The sequence below is a fragment of the Athalia rosae genome, chromosome 2 (genome assembly GCF_917208135.1).
Source record: "Athalia rosae chromosome 2, iyAthRosa1.1, whole genome shotgun sequence".
Lineage (NCBI taxonomy): Eukaryota > Metazoa > Arthropoda > Insecta > Hymenoptera > Athaliidae > Athalia > Athalia rosae.
Window position 1 is genome coordinate 4,534,223 of NC_064027.1, and position 25,711 is coordinate 4,559,933.

General features: G+C 49.2%; 1 protein-coding gene and 1 long non-coding RNA gene across 2 annotated transcripts in view; one reads left to right on the forward strand and one right to left on the reverse strand.

The window, feature by feature from the left end:
* LOC105692365 (ras-responsive element-binding protein 1) overlaps nucleotides 1–13,669 on the reverse strand; it is a 39,787-nt gene extending 26,118 nt beyond the window's left edge. The window contains exon 1 of the mRNA XM_048650062.1: nucleotides 13,094–13,669. The gene's annotated coding sequence lies outside the window, so the exon portion shown is untranslated. The remainder of the gene's footprint in view (nucleotides 1–13,093) is intronic.
* The window catches only part of LOC125499906, a 68,681-nt gene that overhangs the window by 29,379 nt on the left and 13,591 nt on the right, over nucleotides 1–25,711 (forward strand). The window lies entirely within an intron of this gene.

Sequence of the window (25,711 nt, forward strand, 5' to 3'; positions counted from 1 at the left end):
CTCCGTGAGGCCTTTCGAATAGCTAAAGCCAACCTGACCCGAGTGTACCTATACGCGCGTCCGCTCGGCGGGGCTTCCTTCGACTCGTCTGCACCCGTCGACGACCAAATTGACCGAATTACTCGGGTTCAGCGGGATCCTTCCGTCCGCGCTTTCTTACAACGATTACCCGATTACCTGATTACCTTTCGAGAAACTTCGATCGCTCTCCGTAGACGAGATACGCGGTCCGACTTGCAGTCTACACCGTTTTCTCGTTCACCGAGAATAGGAGATCGTATCTCGGTTGCGTCGAGACGCGGTAAAACAATTATTCGCCTCGCACCGATAATTTCTCACCGACACGCCGATTTGTCATCGCTTGTATGCTTTTTCGACGTACGAAAAATCACCGAGAAAATCGGGCGGGTCGATTTTTCTGTACATCTTCTCTCGCGGACGATCGTTCGCTGGAAAAATCTACGCGCTGACTCAGAGTCGCACGAAGAGGATTATCTCGATATATCGCGTACGCGCGGCAACTCGATCGCCTATCTCGGGATGATGTGTGTACGCGCACACATATATTTATCTCGCGCACCTAATCACATCGGTCACAGGTTCGTACGCGTAAAGTCGATGGAGACGCGAAGATCTCGATTCTTTCATCGCCGTTTCACAGTAACACCCGTATGTATTATAGGTGCATTCAATGCAAGCGGACTACAGCGCGACCGCGTCGAACAATACTCGCGAGATATTCTCGTCCCTCTCTACGCGTTATGGGAACAAGTTCGCCGAGTGCGTTGCGATAGCGTGACTATATAAAGTACGTTGTATACGTACATCTCTACTTGTGCGTACTCTTCGCTGGGAAGAATGGGTCGCGGCAGGTGGCGACGGAGCTCACCACCTCCAGTACGAACGATCTTTGTGAATTTCTTCTCCACTAAATTTGTTTTTTCTTTCTCTTTTCTCTCTCAGAGCGCCGGTTATCGTCGTACGATATTACGGAAATCGAGAGCGATCGAGCGGCGGCGTGAAGATTTTCCAACAATCGTAGCTACGCGCTGCACCGTCGAACGGACACACCTCGTTCGAGATTACAAGTGCCGAGCGGTACGTACGCCCGATGTCATGTCACGAGAGGAGAGCAGCAGGGGAGATGTATCTTATCTTCGTCGGCTCGCTCGCGGCCAGTTTTTATTTTTGCTCTCGTTTCATTTTATTTGATTCCGTGTTGTACTTTTTTTTTTCATATTATCTTTTATTTTCTTTATTCTCGACGTGGCCGCGCGCGACGATACCACGAAACGAATTATCGCCGACGCCGAGCCGCGGACAGCTCATCTCCCTGGATCCGGCGTATTAGTTTTCATTTGTTTGCTCGTTATTTGGAACAATTTTGATATACACCCGTATAGATATACAAATATATATATATACGGCGCGACGACGAAGAGAGGCCTTTTCGAGTCTGTCGACTCCGTGACGCTTCTGACAAAGGTGGCCTTTCTCCCTCCCTCCCTCCCTCCCTGCCTCCCTCCCTCTCCCTCTTAACGCGCTGGAGATTATATTTGTCTTCTCGTGTACACAGGTGCCACGAGGTGCTTCGAGGATTGCGCAGATGCTGCGGCATCGGCGCCTCGGAAAACGAGATACAACAACCTTCTGCTTATACTCCATCAGACGTATATAGACGTGCAGAGAAACCGTGCCACGCCTCGTCGGTCGTGTATCTCGCTCTTTATAATTATTTGATTTTTTTTTTGTTTTTTTTTTTTATCGTTCTCCAAATTTTTTCATTTCATCCGTAAGAGTCGTCGAACGACGAGGTGCGCGAAAATAAATTAGCGGCGATAAATTTTCAGCTGCGATTCGAACAATTGAATCCCGCGCACCAGTCGGCGCTGGGAAATATACATATATCCGACTTCGCGATGATCTTGATCTTGAATTTCGAAGAATTTCAGTATCCTTGTACGGCCCGGTAAAAGATCGTTATTCTTTCACCGCGACGAAGGAATAAGACGAAGAAGCAGAAGTAGAAGCAGAAGGAGAAGAAGAAGAAGAAGAAGCACGCGTTTGGCTCGGTGTTGCTTGTAGCGCACGGTCGCCCCGCGTATGCCAACGGGGGCACAGCTGGCGAATCACCAGACTGTGAAGATATAATAATTTGTGCTCGTATGAGCCGGTGAGCCGGTCCCGTCCGGAGTCGAAGGTATATAGGTACACACGGTGGAGTACGGTCTTGCCGCCGCTTCCTGTATTCCGTATGTATCGCTGTTATAATATATATATATACGTATATATACAGCTCGCCGGTGACCACTGGCCGGAGCAACTGCGCTCTCCCAAGATGTTCACGGTAGAGCAAATTTCGTTCTCTGTGCGGGAGATTTCAACGACGCGGTACGTGTAACGCGCTCGCTCTCGCATCTCATTCTCGTCTCTTGAATAATAAGCTTTATACGCGTATCGCGTATATCTGTAGACGAAGCGAAGTCGCCTCGTTTGTGGCGAGCTGTTAACGCGACAGATAACGGGAGCGGGAGAGAGAGAGAGAAAGGTAAAATTTAGAGTTGGATAAATTCGAAGATGTGTTCGGTTTGAGTAATCGGTAATACGAGATGCGGCGGGAGGGGAGCTGATATGCACACGTGTAATTGTATCGCGTCGCTTTCGGATTCTGAATATTAGGCGACCCTGATGTTTTTCGCTGAATGGAACAGACGCGCGGAATCCGTCGTCGCGACGTCGTTCAAGGTTTTTCTTTCTTTCTTGTTTTTTTCTTTTTCTCCCGATTTTCACTCTCATATCATATACCTAATCGCGGATCGTCTTCTAACGCTAGACTCGCGTTGAGGAGAAAAAAATTAAATGAAAAATCAGATCATAGATTCAAAGAACCCCGCAAGCTAAATTTTCTCTCTTTTTTGATGTTTAAGGCATCGGCTGCAATAAAATCGTCATCTTTTAATCTTCGTTCATAAAATTTATGAAAAGCGAAGATACGAAGGTGTGCGAGATCTTCGTTCGGCATTTCGGTGGTGATTATTATTGTTACCGGTTGTTTTTTTTTTTGCCGCTTATTAGGTCGAAACTTTTGTAACAATGCGCATATTATTTCGCTGGCTGTATACAGGCATTTGCGTATATTAGCAAGTTTGCACATCGTATACGTATATAATATACATATATACACATATATACGTATACGCGGTATATAGTGGAAGAAGATTCGCGTACGTAACGTACTTTGTATTTATTGCAGTATAGCCGCGTAAACTAACGAACGAGCTCGATAAAACAAATAAATATATATATATATATACACCGAGATCAAGTTCGCGCCGGTGAAATCGAGTTCGGTTTAACGTCCAGCTGTAAAAAAAAAAAAAAAATGCCAGAGAGATAAATAATAGGTGGCTCTACTAATTGCACGATATATATTTGGTGACTCACGATGAGTTTCGATAATATATATGACGTTACGTTAAGAACGGTCGTAATTAATTCGCACGTTGCGAACTTTGGAGTCCGATTTGGCTTCGATCGGCATAAGATATCGTCGACCGAATCATCAATTAAAAATCATCTCGAGTCCCGCAATCGGTTTAACGCCGCGCGTCTGTCCCCGATATCCTCTTCGTCGCGAAAACCGTGTCGTCGCTATTACGCAACGAAAAGTTCCCAATGATTTTTCCGCTAATTGAGCCTATAAAACGCGGGCGTGTTCGTTCCTCAGACTCGGAACGTCTTCGGGGTGGTCTTCTTCCTTTCCGTTTCCGGTCCGCGCGAAAAAAAATCGTCTTCGTCGTCGTCGTTGCGTCGTGGCGCGCGCGTGCCCCGGGAGGTCTTCGCGGTTCGACCTTTCAAAGGTGACACCAGCCGCCGGAACTGATATATCTCAGCCGCGAGTCCGTATAGTCATCGGAGTTTTCAACGTCCGCGCGGTACGCGAGTACGCGACGTTACACGACGGAGGACATCGGTATAAGACAACGAGGGCCGAAGGTGACGGCGGAACACTAGATGCTGCAAGTGTCACGTTTCGTTGATAAAGACAAAAATAGATCTGCTTCCGGAGAGGTGCTTCACCTTGTCATTCGAGCATCGGGTGCGCGACCGGGACGTCTCCGCTCCCGTACCTGTATAGACTCCTCGCGTATGTATGTGTACGTGCATTATTTAGGTATATATATATAATAGTTATGTACACCGAGAACTCGCCGATGTGTACATGTGGTTATAAGTCGCGTTTGCCGAGTGCACGTAGCGCGACTCGAGCGGTCGAAGATAAGCGAATTTGAGAGAGGCGCGGAGAGAGAGGGCGATCGGGGGGGGCGGAGGGTGGAAAAGGGGGAAGAAAAGAAGGCGAACTTGTGCAACTGGAGAAAACGCGACGTTCGGCGTATACGTATACAATACGTGGGATTGTGTGTTAGTGGCGGCGTACGATATATTAGTTGAGGGCAGAGAGAGAGAGAGAGAGGTGGGTCCGAGAGTTGTAACTATTACGCTCGGCGAAGACGAGGCGAACTTATACATTTACCGCACGTCAGGTTCGGGCACGGGTCTAATTTTATACGTGTGTAATAAACAGTAATTATACCGTATCAACAGCTAATTAATTCAACTGCGTTTGAGCGAGAGAAGGCTCCTTTGGATTTTTTAGCCAATTAGACGGGCGGTCGTCGGGTCTGACGCGCACAAAATGAACATCATCGGGATCGATTTCGTTATCTCGGCAACGAATTCCGAGCCTTTTTTTCATCACTCTGAAATCAAGTTTCAAAAAAATCTAGAGTCCGAACCGCCCCGAGTAAAGAGATCAGTTTTTGGAAGTCTCTTACGTGGCGATCGATCCGCTCTTTCCGTTTTCAGCTGTATCCTCAAAAGTTCGTTGTTAAGGCATGGCGCACGTGGGCAGCTACACGAAACGCCATTAATATTGCAGTAGGTGAGCTGAGGTTACGAGATACACGCAGACGGCATTATCGATTCACGTTTCCTCCTTCTCTTCCTCTTGTTCTTTTTTCTCCTTCTCCCGCGCCCATCCCCGTCCTCCTACTCCTCCTCCTCTTCCTCCTACTCCTTTCGTTTTATTCGGATCGTCTTTCTCTCCCGCACGAAGACTACGGCGTTCTTCCGCCCAAAGAAGAGCTGCACGGATTGACCGGAAGTGGCGATGATGCGGTGGCGCACGTGTCGCGTTTTATACCTATATACTCGGGTACATTGTACACGCATTATTACCGTTTCTCCGCGGTGTCGCAATCGCGATACCGATACCCCCTGTGTGTGTGTGTGAGTCAGGAAGGAAGGAAAGAACGAAGTAAAGGGAAGCGAAGCCAGGGGGGGGGGGGGAAATAAGAGTCGTAAAGGACCGCTGCTCGTCGAAAGGGCGGCTGGACTTTGACCCGTCCAGGGCAAACGTAGGTACCGTTCCACTTCACGTATAGCGAGAATTCCTTCGTTATTTGGGTACCGAACATTCGACGAACCTGCGACTGTGACCTGTGGTTAACGCCATTTTTTTCTTTCGCTAAATCCGAGGCGTCCGGCGACTACGATCCCGACGAAGTCGATCGGCGTGGATTAATTTCGTCGAACGACAAATTTTCACCGAGACGATTCGGGCCGACAATGCTGCAGATAAGAATTTTAACGAGTACGAGGACGGTGGTTCGGTGGACGTTGAGAGCGAGTCCGCGCACCGGTGGTGCAGGTTGCGTTTGTCTCGAGAGGAAACGTGTCCGGGACACTTGATCTGCCACCTCCGTTGCGGCGAAGGTATAGCCGCGGCTGTACGAAGTAGTACGTAAATACCCACTCCGGTACTCGTCACACGACGCGATTAGCGTCTCCGACGCCTCGACGAGAGCTGCCAGGTCGGGACCAGGCTGGTGTCAGACCTTGGGGCGTGGGACCGAATCGTTTCGGTCTTGTTCACGATTCGTTGAAAAATTTTCGTCGTCACTTCGACGCTCTCTTACAGTTGCGCGGCGGCGGCGGCGGCGGCGGCGATAACGTTGGACAAAATTATCGTCGAGACGACGCGATTGACGCTCTCCGAACGGGTCGTCCGGTTGCTACGAATTGCCAAAATAAACGAATCGAACTTCCCTCCGATCCGCAGTAGCCAGGGGACTAACGGTAAAAGGATTATGACTCCGAAATATGAGGATCGTCAAATTTGTCATACAGACTCGACGCGATGACGTAACTAACGAGTGATGGAAAAGCGAGGATAAATTTTGATAAATTGAGTAAAAACGAAAGAAGCAAATAAATGGTACGCGGGAGGAGGAGCGCTCGGATAATTACTGTTACCTGCGACTTCGTCTTAAGTCTTTGCAAGCGAAGTCGGAGATGTTACGAGATAAGAGCTCGTATTATCTCCGAGTTCATCCTGTTGCGATTATAACGCTCCGCGTATATAACTCGTAGTTCCAATTTTTTTTTTCTTTTTTTTTTTTCTACTTTTTATTTTTTATTCTTTCGCGAGATAGGACGAATCGTGCGGTTTTAGAATGCGGTAAGTTTGCCACGCGGACAGGTAAAGAGCGAAGTTTTTCTTCTCACATGTAGTATAAACCGAGAGACGTATACGGTCCAGATCCTGTAACAACCGGAAGACCTTGCGCGGCTTCTAATTTCGCTGAGAAACATTTTCGGCGTGTACAGACGCGCGGTTCATATATCTCTTCGATTACGTCATCGTTGAAACGGTGAAAAGAAACAAACTCGATATTCCGGCAGATAATTTTTTTCTTTTCCTCGTTTTTTTTTTTTTTTTTTCTCTCTCTCGCTCTCCACCAATCGGCGAAACAATTGTTCCGATGACATTCGGCCGTTGCATGCGTCAGATCTCGCTCTCCGAATTTTGTTATCATTCAACGATTCCCGACCAGATTATAGACTCCGGTGACTCTTCTCGGCGCCCGCGCGGGTTGGGTACACGCGATCGGATCATTTCTGGCCTTGGATTCCCCGAGCTCTCGAACGGAGGTAATGACGCAACGTAAATATTATAGAAAAGATCGAGTCCCTTCCATCCGGAAAGAGAGATATATATATATATGTAACGCAGGTAACAGGCATCGCATCCGCGACTCTAACGAACTATAGAATTCTCCACCTCGATCTTCGAGAGCTGCCGAGTTCCTCTGTGGCGTGAAAAACGGTAAATCTGATTTAATTAACGGGCGTGTTACGTGCGTTCTCTGGGCAACAAAAAAAAAAAAAAATTAATTTCATCCATATATATATATCATACGTACGTTCGGAAATCGGTTGTAACGGGTGTTTTTTCAATTCGCAGCAACGATACCGATCCGAGATGCAGACGTTTCGGAAAACATCCGAAGCTCCGTCGTCGCGCGAGTCGCGCGAAGATAGGTACATCATATACGTATGTTCGTACACTCGCAGTCGCGACTCACGCCTAATCTCCTCGATACATTTTTCCTCTCATTTTTTTTTTTTTTCTCGCGCGCGCGGAACTGCAGATAAGAGGCGAACCGTGCGGCAATGACGATGAGTAAGACCAACGGCGAGCCGCGTATGACGAGGTCTCGTTACGATTAATAAGGAGAAACGAGAAGCGAGCATCCATCCCTTGGGCCTTTGTCGTATCTCGGCTGGCTGACCGCCGTTTTCTCTCGCGTTAATTAGTGCCCGTGGACGCGCAAAAGGTGTGCAATAAAGGAGCCCCTCTTTACGTAACCCGCGGCTGGACGCGGATACCGCGTATTCATGCTGTTCACTCGGCCGTACACACCTGTGGTATATCTACGCGTATTAGTGTAGAGCGCTAACGTACTCAACGGGTATACCGCAGATGTACGTACGTACGTACGTACGTACGTAACGAACGGGGCTGAGGAGAAGACGAACATTCGTCGATGTGCGAGCGCGTAGGAATACACCCAATGTGCAGAGATATGACGGGTATGTTCGCTTCCTGCATTATATTCCGTACGTATACACGTATACGTACGTATCCCGCAATCCCGCCACGCTCGGATATATTTCTTCGAGTTGGAATCGAGTCTCACCTGCACAACGATTTTATACTTGTAAATTTCAATTCGGAATCGCGTCGATTTCTACTCGGTAACGGCGAGGTATTTCGAAACGCGATTCGCGGGAATCATTTCTTTTTCCAATTTTATGCGCCGGATCGTCGTCCCCGAAATTTCAAATTCGACGCAACGATGTAACTCGTCGTGTAGCTCGAGGCGACGACGACGATCGGACGAAAGGTATATAACACTATAACGCGTGGGAGCGTTGGAGCGTCGGAGGTTGAGAAAGGCGCGTACTACTCCGTGGTCTTATTGCTGCTAATTTGTGCGTTTATTTCGTATCTTTTTTTCTTTTTCTTCTCATTCTTCTTCTTCTATCAGCAACATACATATATTTTTCTTCGGTGGACTTCGAACGAACGGAACAAAACCGAATCTCTAAGAGTAAACAAAAACCCGGGTGGGGTGGTGGTGGTGGGTTGGTTTGTAACAAAGGGTGGAAAATACAGTTGGAAAATGAATCATCGGAAGTGTATGCAGATATATTCATCCCTATTGAGGTGAGTAAGGAGCGGGGCGGGATCGTAAATCCAAGAGGATATAGCGTCCTTGACAATGACTGCAATAAAAGCAAAAGCGGAGCGGGTTTACAATACACAAGAGAGGACGTCGGAGGGGACGGTCAGCAGGTATAAGAGAAACGTCATCCCTACAAATAAGGGACGAACGAAACGGTGCGAGGACTGCACGGTGACCCGGCCTGCGGCGAAACGCACGGCGCGCGATGACCGTTGACCCCTCGAGTAAGCGCTTGACCACGCGTCTTCGGGGTACCTAGCAGCTCGTAACATCGCAATTTAATAGCGCCCGGATCACTCGGCGGGGTGACCGAGATTACCGGACGAACACCGTGTCCGGGACACGAGGCTTCCCTTCGGGACTTCGCCCCGACACGAGCGTCGATTCGACGGGAGTTACCGGAAAAGGCGCGTCTGCGAGACGGTCGAAAGTCCGGCAGGTTTCTCCCTCGGGATTCGATCGCCCTCCGAACGTTCGGAGAACATACCTTCGGCGATGAAATATTTCCAACGCCCTGCCTCAAATTTCACGGATTTTCATCCGCGGCAATATGCCTCTCAATTGCGACGGATACATCGTCGTTGGGGTTAACCGATTTTCGGTGAATCTTTCGGCGTTCGTCCGAGGGGGTCAATGATCCCGTTTCTTTTCATCAGCGTCGCGTTACAACGTTTGTCGAGCGCGTTCGCTCGAAAAAAAGAGGAATTTTCCCTCTTTTTTTTTCTTATCCCGGCACTTCGCAAACGAGTTCGAAATACGATACGTACCTCGATCGCGAGGTCAGCTTAAATTACGTCATCCAAAAATATGCGCTATCGCTATATACATGTATATATATATATATGTATGTGTTAAAATTTCTGCATCGCGAGCGCGAGCGCGGATACCGCGGTATGGGCATGTCCGAGAACACATCCGTACACCGCGTTATTGGAGGGTACACCTGACGAGTGGAGGTTGCTTCACACACTTCGAATCGTGCGGAAAATACTTCGTTAGGTGTACCTACGTCTCTCGGAGTTGATATAGGTATGTATGTACATCAACCTGTTGCACGTTACGCCGGTTTTAATTGCTGACGCGCGGTATACAGACGGCGCGCGTTCGCTTCTCGAGCAAGGTGCACTACCTGCACTAAACCCGATGATTTCAATGCGATGAATAAGCTCGCGGCCGCAACCGTCCGTCAAAATTCTTCAATTCCCGAGGCACGAGTACGTATGCGTATGAGAAATATGTATGTCCGCCGTCGCGCGTGTCCCCGTTTCAAACAAAATTTTCGTAGCAATCCGTTTTGACCATATTTAATTTTCGTCTTTTTTTTTTTCTCGGATTACGGTAAACCCGCCGGTCACGAACGTTGCGATCTAGGTAAAATGCGTTTTACGGATAAAAATAGTCCCATCGTAGTTTCGGGGCGTTAGCCCGCGTTTGTCCGGTCGTATTACGAAAGAGATCGTCCGCGGTTAGCCGTATACCTACTAACGCCGAAGAAACTCCTTCCTCCTAAGTAACCAGGCCTATTAAGACCGCTCGTTTTTCGTTATTCTTTTCTCGACTTGCTTCACAACGCGGACAAACTACATACCGCTCCGCGTTTCCGTCTCCGCGGTGCTCGTAAAATGCGTATTTGTACGGTCGCGCGTCGCGCTCTCCACCCTCCCCGAGATGCCTGTACCATTTCCAGTCCTCTGTATACGTGTACAATACGCGAGAAAACGGAACTCCCGAGCTCGAAGATAAGAGCTTCCATATCATCCCGACACGACTCCGCGGTACACCGAGCGAACGATATCGCGTCCGTATAATTGCCGCCGCGGAGTCGAGAGTAGGCAGAAGCTGGTTAGACGCGGAGGAACGTCGTCTACGGTGGCGTGCGGCCGCGTTTCGTTCGGTTACAGCGAGGTAAGCGAGGTACCGGGAGTCGTTGGGCACTCCGTTGACCGCCGGGCCGCGGTCACCCGATCCTCTTCGGAGATAACCTCAGCGCCACTGTGTGAGCGCTTCACGTTAAAATACAAGCAGCGCGCTTATAAGCGAGAACACGCGCGCCTCCTCAACGGTATACGTATATGTATATAAGAACGCATCGTGCGTTTATACGTACGAGAGAAATGAAAACTGGGAGCCGGGCCACCGCCGCGGGTATCAAACGATGCGGGAAGATCGTCGCACGAGCTACGCGTAAACGCGACGTAGGTACGTACGTACTACGTGTAACACGTCCACGCTCTGAGCTAAGTGAGCTGCAGGACGTTGGTCGCCGCCACCGCGTGTACCGTCTCGACCGTCTTCTTCCGAGCGCTGCCCCGTCTCCGTATCATTGTCTCAACGCGTGTCGCTGAAGATGCCGCCGTGAAACGTCGTTGCCGCGCGCGTCGTTCTCACCCCTATTTTTCCTGCTACGGATTTCGCAGATCACGCCTAATCGACGTTGCGTGAATTTTCTGCAAAAATTTTTCTTCTTCAGGTTCTTCCGAACATAGAAAGCTTATCGTTGGCACGTGACTTTGGGCATAAATTTGTAAGATGTGCGGCGAACGCGATTTCGAAATCGAGGGGAGCGATGGGCGAGGAGCTGTACGCGTTGCGGTCAAATTGTGTCGACGGTCGACGGACGTACGTACGTACGGAGACGGGACGAAAGGCTCGTTTGGGTGATAGTTTTATTTCGGTTATAAGGCGTATTCGAGTGCGAACAAAAGCGTCGGAGGAACGATATGAATCTTTATGTACCTTTACAAAGAAGGTAGAGACTCGCGATCGTGTCTCGTCTGTCGGCTCTCTCTACCGTGTGTGTATACCGCACCAGACGCGCCACTACCGTGCGGTTTAATTTGCATGAGCAGCACGCGGCGCGTGTGCGTTATTTCACGGTGGTAATAAAAAAAAATGAAAAGATTGAAAAAATGGAAAGAGAAAAAGAAATAAAACGCGGTTGTGACAAATTTGGCAGGTGGACAATGGGGAGTAGTAATTGATTCCCCGAATTCTCTAGGTACATAATACATCCGATGCCACGGGACTGTACCGTTCCTATAACTATTCCAGAAAAATATTCTATCGGTATATTTAACTCTAGGGACTCGTGGCTTCGAATTTATAAATATGACATGATACGGAGATGCGAAATGTAGAGGCGAAATGTTTTTTTGGAACCGCGATTGACTGCAGAGGCGTGAAGAATTGTGTCGGAAGGTGAGGATAACGCCGTCGTTTTCGACGATCGTCGTTGGTGAATCACGTGTCTTCCGGAGCGCGTAGCTGCACGCATCGAAAATAAATATACTCATAGGTACGAGGTGTACAAGTTCGCGTGACTCACGAGGGGCATGACGATCAGACTCTCGATTCCAGATTCAATCATATCGTTACGGGGTATATAATTGAAATTGAAATATACTCAATCGGAGAAAAAATATGACGCCTGCAAGGAAGGCGTTGAAAAATCGTGGATGCGATCGAACTGTCTGCGAAAGGTGCCTTTCTTCTAATTTTTTCGATCCGAGAAATAGCTGCGAAAAAAAAAAAAACCGTCGAGATATCGGCACGAGCGACTCTTTTCATTCACACGTCGATTCGAACGAGTTGGGCAAAAAAAAAAAAACAACAACGATATCGTCAGCTTTCCGATCGTATCGCGATCGGCGTTGCGATATCGTCATCTTGATACGGGTTTTCAAAAGTTCGGTTATATCCAGATTAACCAGATCGCATCTCGAATGACCAAACCGCGTATCTCCGCGTTCGAAATTCCATCCCTTTTTCCGACATACGTACCTATACAAGTCGTTCGACGTACGTCGCATCCTATTGAGTACCGCTCTGTATATATTATATACGAACGAAGCCCGACGCTTCGCACACGCGTGACTTTACCGTGATAGGTACATATCGTACCGGCGCACGTACACGCGATGCACTTACACTAAAAAAAAATTGTAACACTCGTGTACACCATGCGCGAGCCGGTCGTCGGCGTGTTTGTATACTTAGCGGCAGATTAGAAGCGGAGTTGGACCTTCATTTTTATCATTCAGGCTATCGGCTCACCGTTCCGGCTAATGATACCTATACGTACGTCCACCTATGCATCGTGTTATTCCGGTTGGTTTTTTCTTCGCGCTCGTTTCCAGAAATGAAAAAAAAAAAAAAAACACGCGCGATGATGATCGAAGAAAAATTAGCGACGCGCCGAATCTCGATCGATCGTGCATTTTTGGAAATTCATATATACCTACCCTCGTGACGATTACATTCGACGATTCAAGAGCGGCTTCGAGAGGACGAGACTGTCATTTTTCAAACTCGAATAATCGGATAACGAAATATGCTCGAGAGTTATCTGACTCACCGCGATCGACGAAGATCGAATCGCGATACCGCGCTCACCGAGCGCACGCCATCTCAGATTTTAGCTGATCGCGTCGTGTTAAAAAAAAATCGCTAACTAAAATTCGTTTCGATTTTCAACGAAATATAGGTACGGCAAAATTACTCACCCTCCGTTATACGTCGCAGTTTCGATGGCCCGCGCTGTACAGCGAGAACGGTCACTGCGTCAATCGACGGTCACTGCGATGTATATCACGACACACGATCGACTCGGGGGGTGGGGGGGACAGCGCAGCGCGTTTTCTCGCGATCTGAAGATCTCCGCGCCGCGTCGAGGCTCGAGGAGATCTGAATGCGTGGCGGATTATCGTGGATTCTCGAGGAGGCTGCGAAGAGCGTTTGGAAAAATAGAACGAGTCCTCGAATCTCGACTAACCCGATCTCGACAAGACCAACCCCCCCTTTGTGCGACGCTCCCGTTTACCGACCAATCCCGGAACTCGGCGATCCCGACGCGGAGCGAGCGAGCTTTTCTAGGGGCTGATCCGAAAACGTCCCCGTCCAAATATAGGTCGCGCGGCCTACTTTTCCCTACCCCCTTGAACTACACGCGAGACTCGGAGAACTCGATCTTCGGCGGCGCGAACCTCGGAGGAAACGAAAACGGTAACAGTCGAGCGTGAAAAATAATGATATACATTTCCGTAGAAAAGCGAACGCGAAGGAAGGCGAGTGTATTTTCTAATTATACATTATACTTCAAAGGCGATGCGTATTATCGTCATTTCTTACTCGAAGTACGTACGTATATTGAATTTTATCAGAAAATGCTCCTTGTTAAACTATGGTTAACGGGTTATTATACCGTTTTCTTTTTTCCCTTTTTTTCGTTCGATGCTTCCCGTGTTTTTTTTTTCCCCTCTTCTTTCCCTCTTCTTTTTTGTCGTCGCAACGGGGGCTCGATAGGTGACCGCTTATTTTCCGCAGGCGATAACGTTTTCAAGAATAAAGTGCTCGCTTACAATTAGCTCCGCACGTTAGCGATTCTTCTACACTACAGTATAACGGCGACGTACACGTGCATCGGTATACGTCGCTGCGTGTACGTGTACGGATAAGTAGATCCAGGTAGAACGAAGAATTTCCGTTAATAGAAGTTGAGATAAATATCAACATCGCCTCTGACGATCTCTTGCGTTAACCTAATTAGCTCGCTCGTAATCTATATATAGACGAATATAGTATACCTGTTATAGGTATGACTAATATAATGCAACAGATATAACTGTAACGCTCTCGCAATTATATATATCCGTTCACTTCTAATTTCAAAGAGATTCCCGAACGCGTCGACCTGCGATGGCCGATTTCCACAAATCTCGTCGAAGTTGACATTTTTTCGTCACGGTTTTCGAACAATCTCGACGACGATTATCCAACGAAGCGTTTTCGACGGAGTCGACGTCGATCGTTCGACCCGCAGGGGCTGCATTCTCCACCTTCGTTCGTCCCGTTCGCCGACCGATAAGCGCAGCGGCGAACCGTTGGGTCCAGAGAGAGCATCTAGACCCCGGGAGGCGAAAGGCTGGACCCAACAGCCGGTTATAATCTGTGGGCGGGTTACGGTCGAGTCGTCCCTCATTGGCCGACGAGAAAAGACCAATCGGCAGGCTTCGTTTCTAACGAGCTGTCCCACGCACTATACGGGTCTCGCACCCCGCGGCTAACCCGAGACACGAATCCGACGAATTCGACGTACGAAAATTAAAATTCGCTCTCGATTCGTTACGTCCTATCCGAGGCGAAAAAATATTAATACCCTCGATAACGATCGATGTCACCTAGATCAGCCTAGACGCGTCGTCTGCTACACTGCGGTCGACTACGACGAAGCGGCTCGCGTCGCTTCGTCTGATTAAGTCGCGTTTCGACCGTGAACTTCCTGCGTCAATTTATTCGAGCCGATTATTCGAGCAGGACAGTTGAAACGGTCGAGTCGAGGGCCGGAAATTCGTGTAGTTTGAACTGAGGAAAATAGAAAAAAAAAAAAAAGGAAAAAAGAGTCCGAGCACCCGACACCGGGATATCTATTTTTTGTCGGGATCGAATCGTCGGGCTCTCGGTTCTGACCGTGAGGGGCCCCGCGCGTCGGGGTGCGTCCGTCCTTCCGTCCGTCCGGTCGACCGGGATGATAGAAAAAAAAAACACCATCGGCGCGGAGAGGGGTGGTAAAAAAAATCTCGGACCAGTCCCGCGGGTCCGCTCAACGTACAATTACTCGAAGCACGTGCGGACACACGAAGTATACGGGGGACCTCGCAACCTCCAAGGATCTTCGGAGGAGAAGGTTATCCGTTCACCGGGGCATTTCGGCCACCGGGTCACATACCTGCACACGATCTCGTATTCCAGTTGAGGGAGAATCGTGCGCCGAAAGGTAGATTCTTAGGATGGGGTACGGGGGTTACGGGGGACACGACCGGGCAGTTCCTTCCGGACGTATCGTATAATGGGGGGGTCTTATTTCTCGCGTGTACGTGTATGGGATGCAGGGGCGCCGCAGGTCAATTCGTGACGCGGAGGGTACGAATTACGTGAGTGCGGAAGGGCGCGGGGTCAGGCAGGTAGATGTAACCCTTCCGGGGGTCCGTTTAAATGCCCGATTTTCAATTTCTTAGCGAACGAGCGCGTCCGAAAAGCTGCAGACGTAGGATATTATACGTTTCTACGTTCGCCGGGCGGAGGCTTCTTCTTCATTAATTCATGGTCCCCTGGGTTTCCACTACCCCGTCGCTAGGAATAGCCGTTGGGCTTTTGTACACTACGCGCGGACAAAGGCGGCGATGATCTATTAGGCTAAAGGTGTTTGCCCCGTTCGGACGCGCTCCGTTGTCTTTCCGGGGAGGAAAATTTTCCTCGAGACGAAAAAAAAAAAGACAATGGCAGGCGACCGAAGACTCTTGATTAATCGCTCCAATTTTGATTTCTTATGGGCATATATGTATATACTTACGTACGGGATATCGTGTACATATATTTACACTCCCGTGTGTGGAGGGGATTTTGTTTTATATAACGCGATACGTAAGATACGTTGCTTCTAACATATACCTATACCTGGACATTGTACGCATATAGCAGTCAGTTTGTGAGGCTGAAACCATTAGACGTTTTAAAATTGTTCCGTCCACTTTACGTAAGTTTCGTACTTGAAGAAAATGACGTTTGCAGTCGACCCATTATATTCGCAGGTATAACGTCTTATCGCATCCCGTTACACCTGCGAGTCGACCGTATATATATAAGCAAACGCGTTCGTACGTTTCTGACGCGACTTGGGAATTTATCGGACGCTAGGTGAGCAAAAATTATCGGTCGACGCGTTGTTCGGCTGTACATACCTCATGCGCCGGTATCTCAGCTCCGCAGAGACCGGTGAAACGACGAGAGCGTACAATTTCGGACGAAGAAGAGACGGAGAGTCATCTCTGTCGTCCGGGAAAATCGCCGTTACGATTTCGTCGGGGTCGAGGTCGGACCGTTGGAAGGTAGTTCGCTTCGTATCGAAGAACTCGACATCGTTCAACTCGCTCCGGTGTCCCCGCGATCGGTGGAAGGGATGAAAATCCGTTGCGGCGGATCGCACGACGCGACACGTTTGTAGCGCGCGATACGAATTGGGGTGAGAAAAATGGAGCGCGATGAGAGAAAAAAAAAATAAAATAAAAAATAACGCCGGCCAACGTCCGACGAACCTCGACGTCCGCAGGTGTGGGATTGGGTCGGAGAGAAGCTTCTGGAAGAAGTTTTTGAAATTAAGTTCGCCGCAATTCCCAGGGCACCCATGCCAACGGACGGTCTCCGCTCGACGGACATCGCGACGGAATATAGGAGCGCTAACCGACGTATTATTTTCGGTCTAATTTAAACAGGACCAACCGTCCGACAATGGCCACCGCGCCGTGACCGCGGTCAGCGTCCGTTAGCTGCAGGTAATATCGGACGATCCGGGGATTGTTACACATTCGCATCAGGTAGTCCGTGCGGCCGCGCGCGAGGTATACGGCCATGGGAACCTACGACGCGGCTCTCGCTGACCATTTCGACCGTCCGGGTTTCAATATTGAAATTATAATATCGGTTCACCCTTGCGGGACGCACATGCGAGCCCACCGGATTCACCCCCGATTCAATTGGGTCAGGTAGATGCGTCTGACCGTTCGGATCCGTTTTGCCTGCGACGTAGGGTCCACCGGGCTAGGCCGCGGGGACGAATGACCAGCGGTCCGCCGCTGTCCGTTTTTCCTTATGCGGGACTCCCGGAGAAACCCCAGTTTCATTTGAATTCGGGCGCGGAGGACCGTTGGAAAGATCCTCGTCCTCGAAATCGCCATGGGAATGTAGAGCGATCGCCGTCGAGGTGAAATTTTTCACCCTCCCGGGTAGGTATTCGCCCTGTGGAATATATGTACGTATGCCCGAGTTTTATTATACTCGGGTATATTATACAATTATGCTGTACCGTATAACTGTGCGACCTTGCCAGGGGGCAGAGTTATGTGCGGACGAAACGGAACGACGATCGGTCAGCGAAAAAAAATTGAACGAGGTAAAAGAACTGCAAGACACGCGTTATGTTCTCGAGAATACCGATTGTCCTCTATTATATTCCGCGGTGGACATGCAACGTCATCGGAGATGTTCGCAGAATGCCGACCGTTGAAGTTGAGGCCCGATAATGGCCACTGCGATATAAGTGTACGTATATGTATATCGTATGCATGTATTTATTTATAGGCTACCTATATAGATAAAAAATTGTAATCGTTTTGAGAATATTATTTTTCCTGGTATATATGTATACACTTGAAAAAGTCGTCGTATTTCGACCTGAAATACACGCCGACGAATTTCTTCGTTATTTATCGACGGTCGTTACGACGCGATCCGTACGAACGCTCAGATTTTTTCCCAATAATTAATTTTCGAAAACGAGACTCGGGCGTCGTTTCAAATTCGTCGCGTATAGCTCGTTATTCTCCTATCGTTGAATTCCGGTGTCCTCAAGAAATGCAAATTTTGCTTTTACAGTCGATGTACAGCCGAGTCTGCTGACGACGCGTATATTTCTGCGAATCTCATTTGACGCGAACGGTCTGAGGCACGCATTCTCTTGGAGTCCGTGTTCAATTTACGATTCGCCCGATCGAGATTATAACGCAACGATATAAAAAAGTAATCGAAGTTGAGCGTAATACGGCGATCGATGAGTTCCTCAAAATTTTTCCATCCATTCCACCTTCGTATTGGCGAAGAATTTTTTTTGGAAACGGAAATCGAAAACTTTCGAACCGACGAGAAAAATTGTCGCTCTCGCCGAAGTCTGACGAAATAATTAAAGTAGTATACATATAGCTCGACGAGAGAATAGGCGTTATACGCGCGCGCGATCTTTGTCAATCCTCGGAAAAAGAGTAGCTAGTCCGTAATAATTCCCAGCGGCAAGTATAAAAAGGACCTTTGAACCGTTCGAGAGTTGCCCAAGGTGCTTTCCGAGCAAAAACTCGCAGCGATGAGAAAACGGAAAACAGCGACCCACGCCCGTCGTACCCTTCGGTGTCCCTCTTACGTCGTTCGTATCGCGTCGCTCGGCGAGTCCCCGCTGGTCTCCGACTGAAATTAACCGCTCGTGAGCTAAGGTGTGCGCTTCGTACACCTTCGCGGGAATATTATCGGTATTTATACTCGGGAGTTTTGACGCTGCTCGGCCAACGGTGTGTTGCGCTTCCAGAGCTACTGATACATCGCGATTAGCATAAATTTACAGACAAAACGTCCGGTCTCGCGACGGTGCAGGCCGATGTGTTTCACCGACAAACGGACGGACGGACGGACGGACGGACGAACGGACGGACGGACGAGGCGACCGGCTATCTGCGTGGTAACCGCCTGCTTTGCATACACTTGATCCCTGTGGATGGTCTCATTGTCTTATCTACTTACCTGGCCGCACTCGGTGTCTCCTCCTCTACCGATCCACGATAGATGTATACAACGCCGTAACACCCACTCGACTGCGGGCCCGATATCGCCTCGCACGAGCGTGCGATCGAAGACTAACGACGACCGCGACACAACCTCACCCCCGCTGGCGTTCGTTGAAAATTCGACGCATTCTCGTTAGCCGAGAAGACGATTCGATTTTCCCAATGAAATTGCGAGCGACGAATTCGAAGGTTATTTACCGGCCGAAGATCGCCCGACGACGTAGCGCAGGTGAGAAACTACGGCCGAGGTTATCTCTTTTATAAAAACGGAATGGATTCGAACGGAAATTGAACGAAGGCGGCGGCGAACGCGAGAGAAGCCGACGAAGAATCGAGGCGGACGCCACGGGGACCAGGTCACACCGCGTTGCCCTTTGGGCCTTGGGATCAATGAATGATCGATATCGAACGATTCTGCATATTCATAGGTAACCGGGTCGGACGGAGAAAAAGGCAGAGCGGCACCTCTCCTAACCCACACCACGCCGCCGTACGTGTCGTGTCGCGTGTGTGTGTATAACCGCGGACGTGTGTAGGTAGGCGCGTCTCCGCCTCGCGACGATCGTTTTGTTGTTCGCGTGAACGTCGGCGACGACGTGCGCACGGGATCGGGTCGCAGGTCATCGAGAACAATTCCGCTTGTGGGAAAACTACTGTACGGGTATATACTTATGAATCCACCGGCCGTCCGTAACGACGATTATCGCGTCATCCCCGCGCCGCGATACACCGCGCATCTCGCCGCGATCCGCGCGGGGACGACGCGACAATATAGGGCTCTCGTAGGTGTACGAAAATTTCGAGCATATGCCGTACGAGTCGAAGACGTCATACGTGCACGTCAATAACGGTCATCGATCGTTTGGGTTTTCGGGGAGAGTTCGCGCGGCGTGTCCACGATCTCAATCCGTGCGATGCGGAGGAGACTATTTCGTAACGTGATTGCAGGTTGCGGTATAAGTCGTCGTAATTAATGTACGATGTTTGTGTGCGCGCGCGGCCGACACGCACAATGAAAAACGTCGCGCTTGCGAGATGGGAGGAAATACCATTTATGTAATAGAAATTCTAGACGGATATCGCGGATCTGTGGCGTGCAACGATGATGTCGGATCGATATGTAGTGTGCGCGTATATATCGTCATCTTTCGCGCGTGAAAATAATATAGAGAAAAAGAACCCCGAATTTGAGATAAATTTAAAGAAACGAGAAAAAAAAAACAACAAATCCTTCGTTCGTACGAGATTATTAATAACCCTCGATCGAAATATTCACGAGGTGTACACGCGGTCGAGTCGTCGCTATTTTAAAATTTCCAAAAAGTGTGGAGAAACGTTAACGCGTAATCGTTATACGTACGCGATAATCCGATCCGGATGCGACTCGCATCCGCGTGAACTCGTGATCCGAGTTGTTGCATCCGCGCTTTAAATTTTCGTCAAGTCAATTTTTGCATGCGATATTTATACCGCACGATATGTATATGTATATATACGAGCGCAGATAAACGACGTTTTAATTTAATGACGTATTTGCATTGTGCATACGGTAAACGCGGTACACTCGTATAGTTTTTTTCACCGAGAATAATCACCTGTGCGCGTGTATGAGTGTGAGTACAGGTAGTACTGCGCACATAAGCTACTATATACCTATACGGTAAAGCTATAGGTACACCGTGTCGTACACCGAGATAGCGAACCAGCCGCTGACCAGTTCAGCATAATTATTATCGATAACGCAGAGTTGTAAGCTCGTGCATCATCCGGCTCGTTTTGTTCTTTTACTTTATTTATATACATACACATATATATATATATCTACATATGTGTTACCCTTTTTTTTTTTTTTTTTTGCTCTTTCCGCGGGCTAATCGCCGGGGCAGGTGTTTCTTTCTCCCTCGTGTTGTACGAGCGTGGGATACGCACACCGACACCCCGCGTACATTACGGGAAAAACGAATTAGCGCATATATAGGCCGACTGACAGAAAGAGGAGGAGGAGGCGGTGGAGGAGGTGGAGGAGGTGGAGGAGGTGGAGGATCGACGGACCTCATGAGCCATTTCCACAACGCCAACCACGAAAGTTGAACCGTTACCATAGATACGCATAGAGAAACACACGAACCCGGACCGAGCTCCTCTCCTCCTCCGCCCCTCTATCTCCCTCGCCCCGTCTCTCTCTCCCTCTCTCTCCCTCTCTCTCTCTCTCACCTGCCAACGGTTGCCGCTATCTCGTCCCCCGAACGTTACAGAGGCGTTCGCGTCCCTCTGTCCCTCTGTCCTTCCGCCCGTCTGCCCCTTCGGCGCTTCGGTGTCCGTGAATTAGAGCCCGAATGAGCGAGCCCTCAGCCCCGTTGCCAGGGATACCGAGTCGGTTGCCATCGCGATCCTCGCCACAACAGAAAATCACTTTGACCGTTTATTTGGCAGGATTGACGAACCGGGGATATTACTTTCCTCGCGGGAATCAATCACCCCTGATGCGCGGGGCGAACAGACCGTAGGAGACGGAGGGACGAAGGAAAGAGGAGTTTGTCGTATCTCGACGAAACGCGCTCCCTCGCTCGTTCGCCGTCGCCGTCGCCCGCGTCGATCGAACACCGGACAGAACCACACGACGTCTCGGGGCTCTTCGCGCGATATCAACGGACGGTGCCGGTCATGCGACACCCCATTGTCATGCAAATGTTATACCGAACAATGTTCGATACGCCTTGCAACGGGCACTCCGTTGACGAGGAGATGCGAAACGACCAGGCCAGCCGCGACGCGCGGCGATTTATCGTCGTTGTTCACTCATTGCGCTACGACGAATTCTACTTTGTGCGACGTGTACGTGTGATGAGGTGCACGGGACAATGGAGGCGAATACCGAACGAAAATTGTCGATCGCTTCCAAAAAATTTCTTTTTTTTTCTTCTTCTTGCCCTCGAACGATTCAAAAAATGAATCCCGTCGAATCTGGCCTCTAGAGCGTCGACGCTTCGATCAATTATTTTCGCCGCGTCTCCTCGACAACCTCCCCCCCCCCCCCTCCGGATGAATAATCATTTTTTTTTTTTTTCTGCGCTCGTATATCCGTCTACCTGGAGTTTTAACAACAAGAGCGGAGAAAGGGGGTTCCCCGCGTCGCTTCTCGTTCGACGAGTGGATCTTCCTATATTACCTGTACGGACGTTATACGGTTCCCGCGCGCGGCACAGCGGAGCGAAGAAAGGTTTGCCCGATAACGAAACGGCCGTCGCGCGGTCTTATCGCCCTCCGCGCGACGGCTGCTGACTATAACTTCGCTCTTACGTACCGAACAATGAGTTCCGAAGCTTGTACGAACGCCGCGCGCTACTCGACTGAATGAAAATTTATCCTCACCTGTCGCGGGCGCGCGGTGAAAATTATAACCGATATATATATATATATATATATATATAGATTCGCGTTCACCGCGTGTCGAAACCAGCCGTCGTCGTAATACGTATTATCATCATCGTGTGTGCGTAGAAAATTTATCCGCACACTCCGGTCATCGCATTATCTATCGGCTGGCCGGAATCGGCGCGATGCGAAGGTAATTTCCTGCATAAGGTGCGTGTATCATACGGACGAGTCGCACGGTTTGTGCTCTTCGATTCGATGCCTTCGTACAGATAGGACGATAAAGCGAGATTCGAAATCAGATTCGACTCGGGAATCGGATGGCTCGCGATCGCGTACTTACAGACGCGTGTCGATGACGACGTTACGCAATTATTATTATTATTATTATGATGATTATGATTACAATACGCATACATCGGATACGGAGGTGTGACGGTGGTTACGCTTGTGTTACGAAAGTTAGCGAGTGACGACAGGCAAAATTTCGCCTGGTCATCGCTCGAATTGAATCTTTCATCTCCATTATTATATTACCACGTATCACCGGTCGTAAGACAATGACACATTGGTAAATTTTGAAGGCCATTAAAACGAAGGCGGATATCGTCGATTCTTTATCGATCGACTCTATAGACCGGGTATCGGCCGTTCGTCGCGAATCAGAGGATGAGAGAAGGAGGGAGGAAAGAAAAAAAAAAGAGGAAAATTTCCTCACTCGAATCACCCTCCGAGCCGTCCGGGGGGGGGGGGGGGGGGAGGGCACGACCCTCGTGGGCGCAGAGATTATTCGGACGTCGACCAATGGGAATTTAGAGCGAAGCACCGCAGCTCGCAACGAGTAGGGAGCGTTTCAATTGATCTGGACCACCGCCGAGGGATCCGTGTGGCCCTCGTTAACCAATGGGGTTGTCGGATTTCACGTTTACGCCGACGCGTATTGTATCGTGGGCCAACGCCCCCGCGGATTGATTTCCGAATGGAACAATGGACGATATATGTGGGGAATTCTCTGTGCATCGCTTGCGATTCGCCGACGTATCGGACTAACAATAAGCTTCGCGTTAATGATAAAAACGCGCTTAGATTATATCCATGTTTTGTTCTTTATACGCCCGTCGCAGACCACCTCTTCGTATCTCGAAACTGCAGTGCGGCGGCCGCGGTGGTTTGAGAATTATATACATATATTGTACGAGGGATATAATAACAAGTCCCGCCGAGTCACGTATAGTATAAGTCGGCGGATATAAAGCGCGGTCAGATTATGGACGGAATATCAGAAAAATTACCTCGAATTTAATTTTTCCTTATCTTTTCAGCTGACGAAAATTTCCATCGGATTATCGTGCTAAAGCTCGTAGTACGAACTCCCCTGCTACTCCGGACGCACGTATTTCGCACATTTTTTTTTCTTTCAATTCTCTCTCATCGGCTGCTCCTCCTTCTATCTCGTGTCACGTCTACGCCACGGTACGATAACTTCGCTGATTCGTCGATCGATCCGCCGGTAATCGGAGAAACATTTCTTCGCCTGCATATAACGCCGTTTCTCCGAACAACAATAATTCTATAGTTTACGTTACGCGAAACTCGTATCGAGTCGTGTAATAGCCGGTGACCGTCGACGTAAGATGCAGCTGAACAGGTGACGGTATCGAATTAATTTATACAACCCGATGATCGTGGATATCATTATTATTATTATAGGTGAAAAGCTACAATACCTCGTCGTTTTTCATTTCGGCGCATATCGACGTCGCGTCCTCAGCTGGTCTCGATCTAACGAGAATTTTCATCCTCCGCGGATCGGTCCAGCTATCGGAGGGGGGGGGGGGGGGGGGGGGGGGGGGGCTCTCGCCCGACTTAAAGAGAATCGCCGGACGATACATATCGGGTGGTCCGCGAGTCGAATAGCGGAATATCGTGGGTGCGGTTGGCGCGTGCGCCTCTACCGCAGGGGCAGCTGTTCGTGGCCCGGGGCAACGTCGTCGCGCACCTGCCGAGCTCCAACCTGGCCGAAGTCAAAGCTTCGACTCAACGCCCGTGGCTCGTTATACCCGATTCCGGAGATCCGAACGGAGCCCGGAGATCCGAATGAATATGAACCAGAGATTCGAACGTGCGGCTGCTCGCGCCTTCTTCGATCTTCGGGACTGCGGAAAGCGACGCACTTTGATAATCGGACGTCGATTTTGACCGTCGTCTCCCGGAGGAAAGGGGTTAACGGGATTTAAAGGCCGACCCGCACCGACGTCGCGGCGTTGGAGAACAAAAGAAAGAGAGAAAAATAAAATAAAATAAAATAAAATAATGAAACGCACGAATTCCGTTTCGCTCTAATGGCGAAGACATCGAACTATGTCCCGCGTTAGATGGTTCGGAGAGTGTTCACGCGGAGCTAGGACAGGATGCGCGTGACAATATTGCAAATATCTTCATCTATAACGTCCTCGTAACGTTTCTCGTCTCATCGGTCAAAGCTTCGAGAGTCGTTGTTTATTTTTTTTTTTACCAACGATCGGATGCTCCCCCCGTTGGCTCGTGGTCGGGTGACGGGTAGTCGCGGATTTGTTTTTTCGCTATATCGCCAACTCCGTACGCTATCGTCACTCGCTAGGTGGTTCGTATAACTCCGAGCGTGAAAAACATGCTTTAATATACTTGATATTCGCATCGAGCGGACCACCAGATTCGGAGAAGGCGAGTCGCGAGTGGGATAAGCTTTCGGCTATTTCGCAGCGTTGCGGTTGCAGATAAACGCGATATCGTATACATATATATATAATATATAATGATAATCCGCGCGAATCGGAGAGTACGAAATTCGTCGCTTGGTTCAAAAAAACTCGGACTTTCCGAATATATCTACACAGCAGACGCGCACACCGTCGCGTATACGCGGTCGCTCGTAAAACCGAGCTGCGGTATACGCACGGCGTATATTATATACGTCGGCGCTTACGCGTCGACGCCTCTTTTGAACAATAATTAACTACGCCAATTTCCATAAACATTATATAATTACCTACAGAAGCGCGTAATTCTATCGCATACATGTATACGTACAACGAAATTGTAAGTTGCTCAAAAAATTAAACGAGCGAATAACAATTTCCTCGCCGATGATGATAAAAAAAAAAAAAAAAAAAAACTCGCGGAAATCGATCATCCCCCTGAACGCGCGCTTCCATCCTCAGCTCGCTCTTCTACGCATGCACGTCGTCCGCCGCGTCGTATCCAGCCCCTCCGTTGCACGAAACACGTCGTATCGTCGAAAAGTCAGAAGCTGCGGAAAGGTAGGTAGGTAGGTATGTATAATATAAAAATCATGCGGGGACGATGACTCGGCAAAGCTGCGCC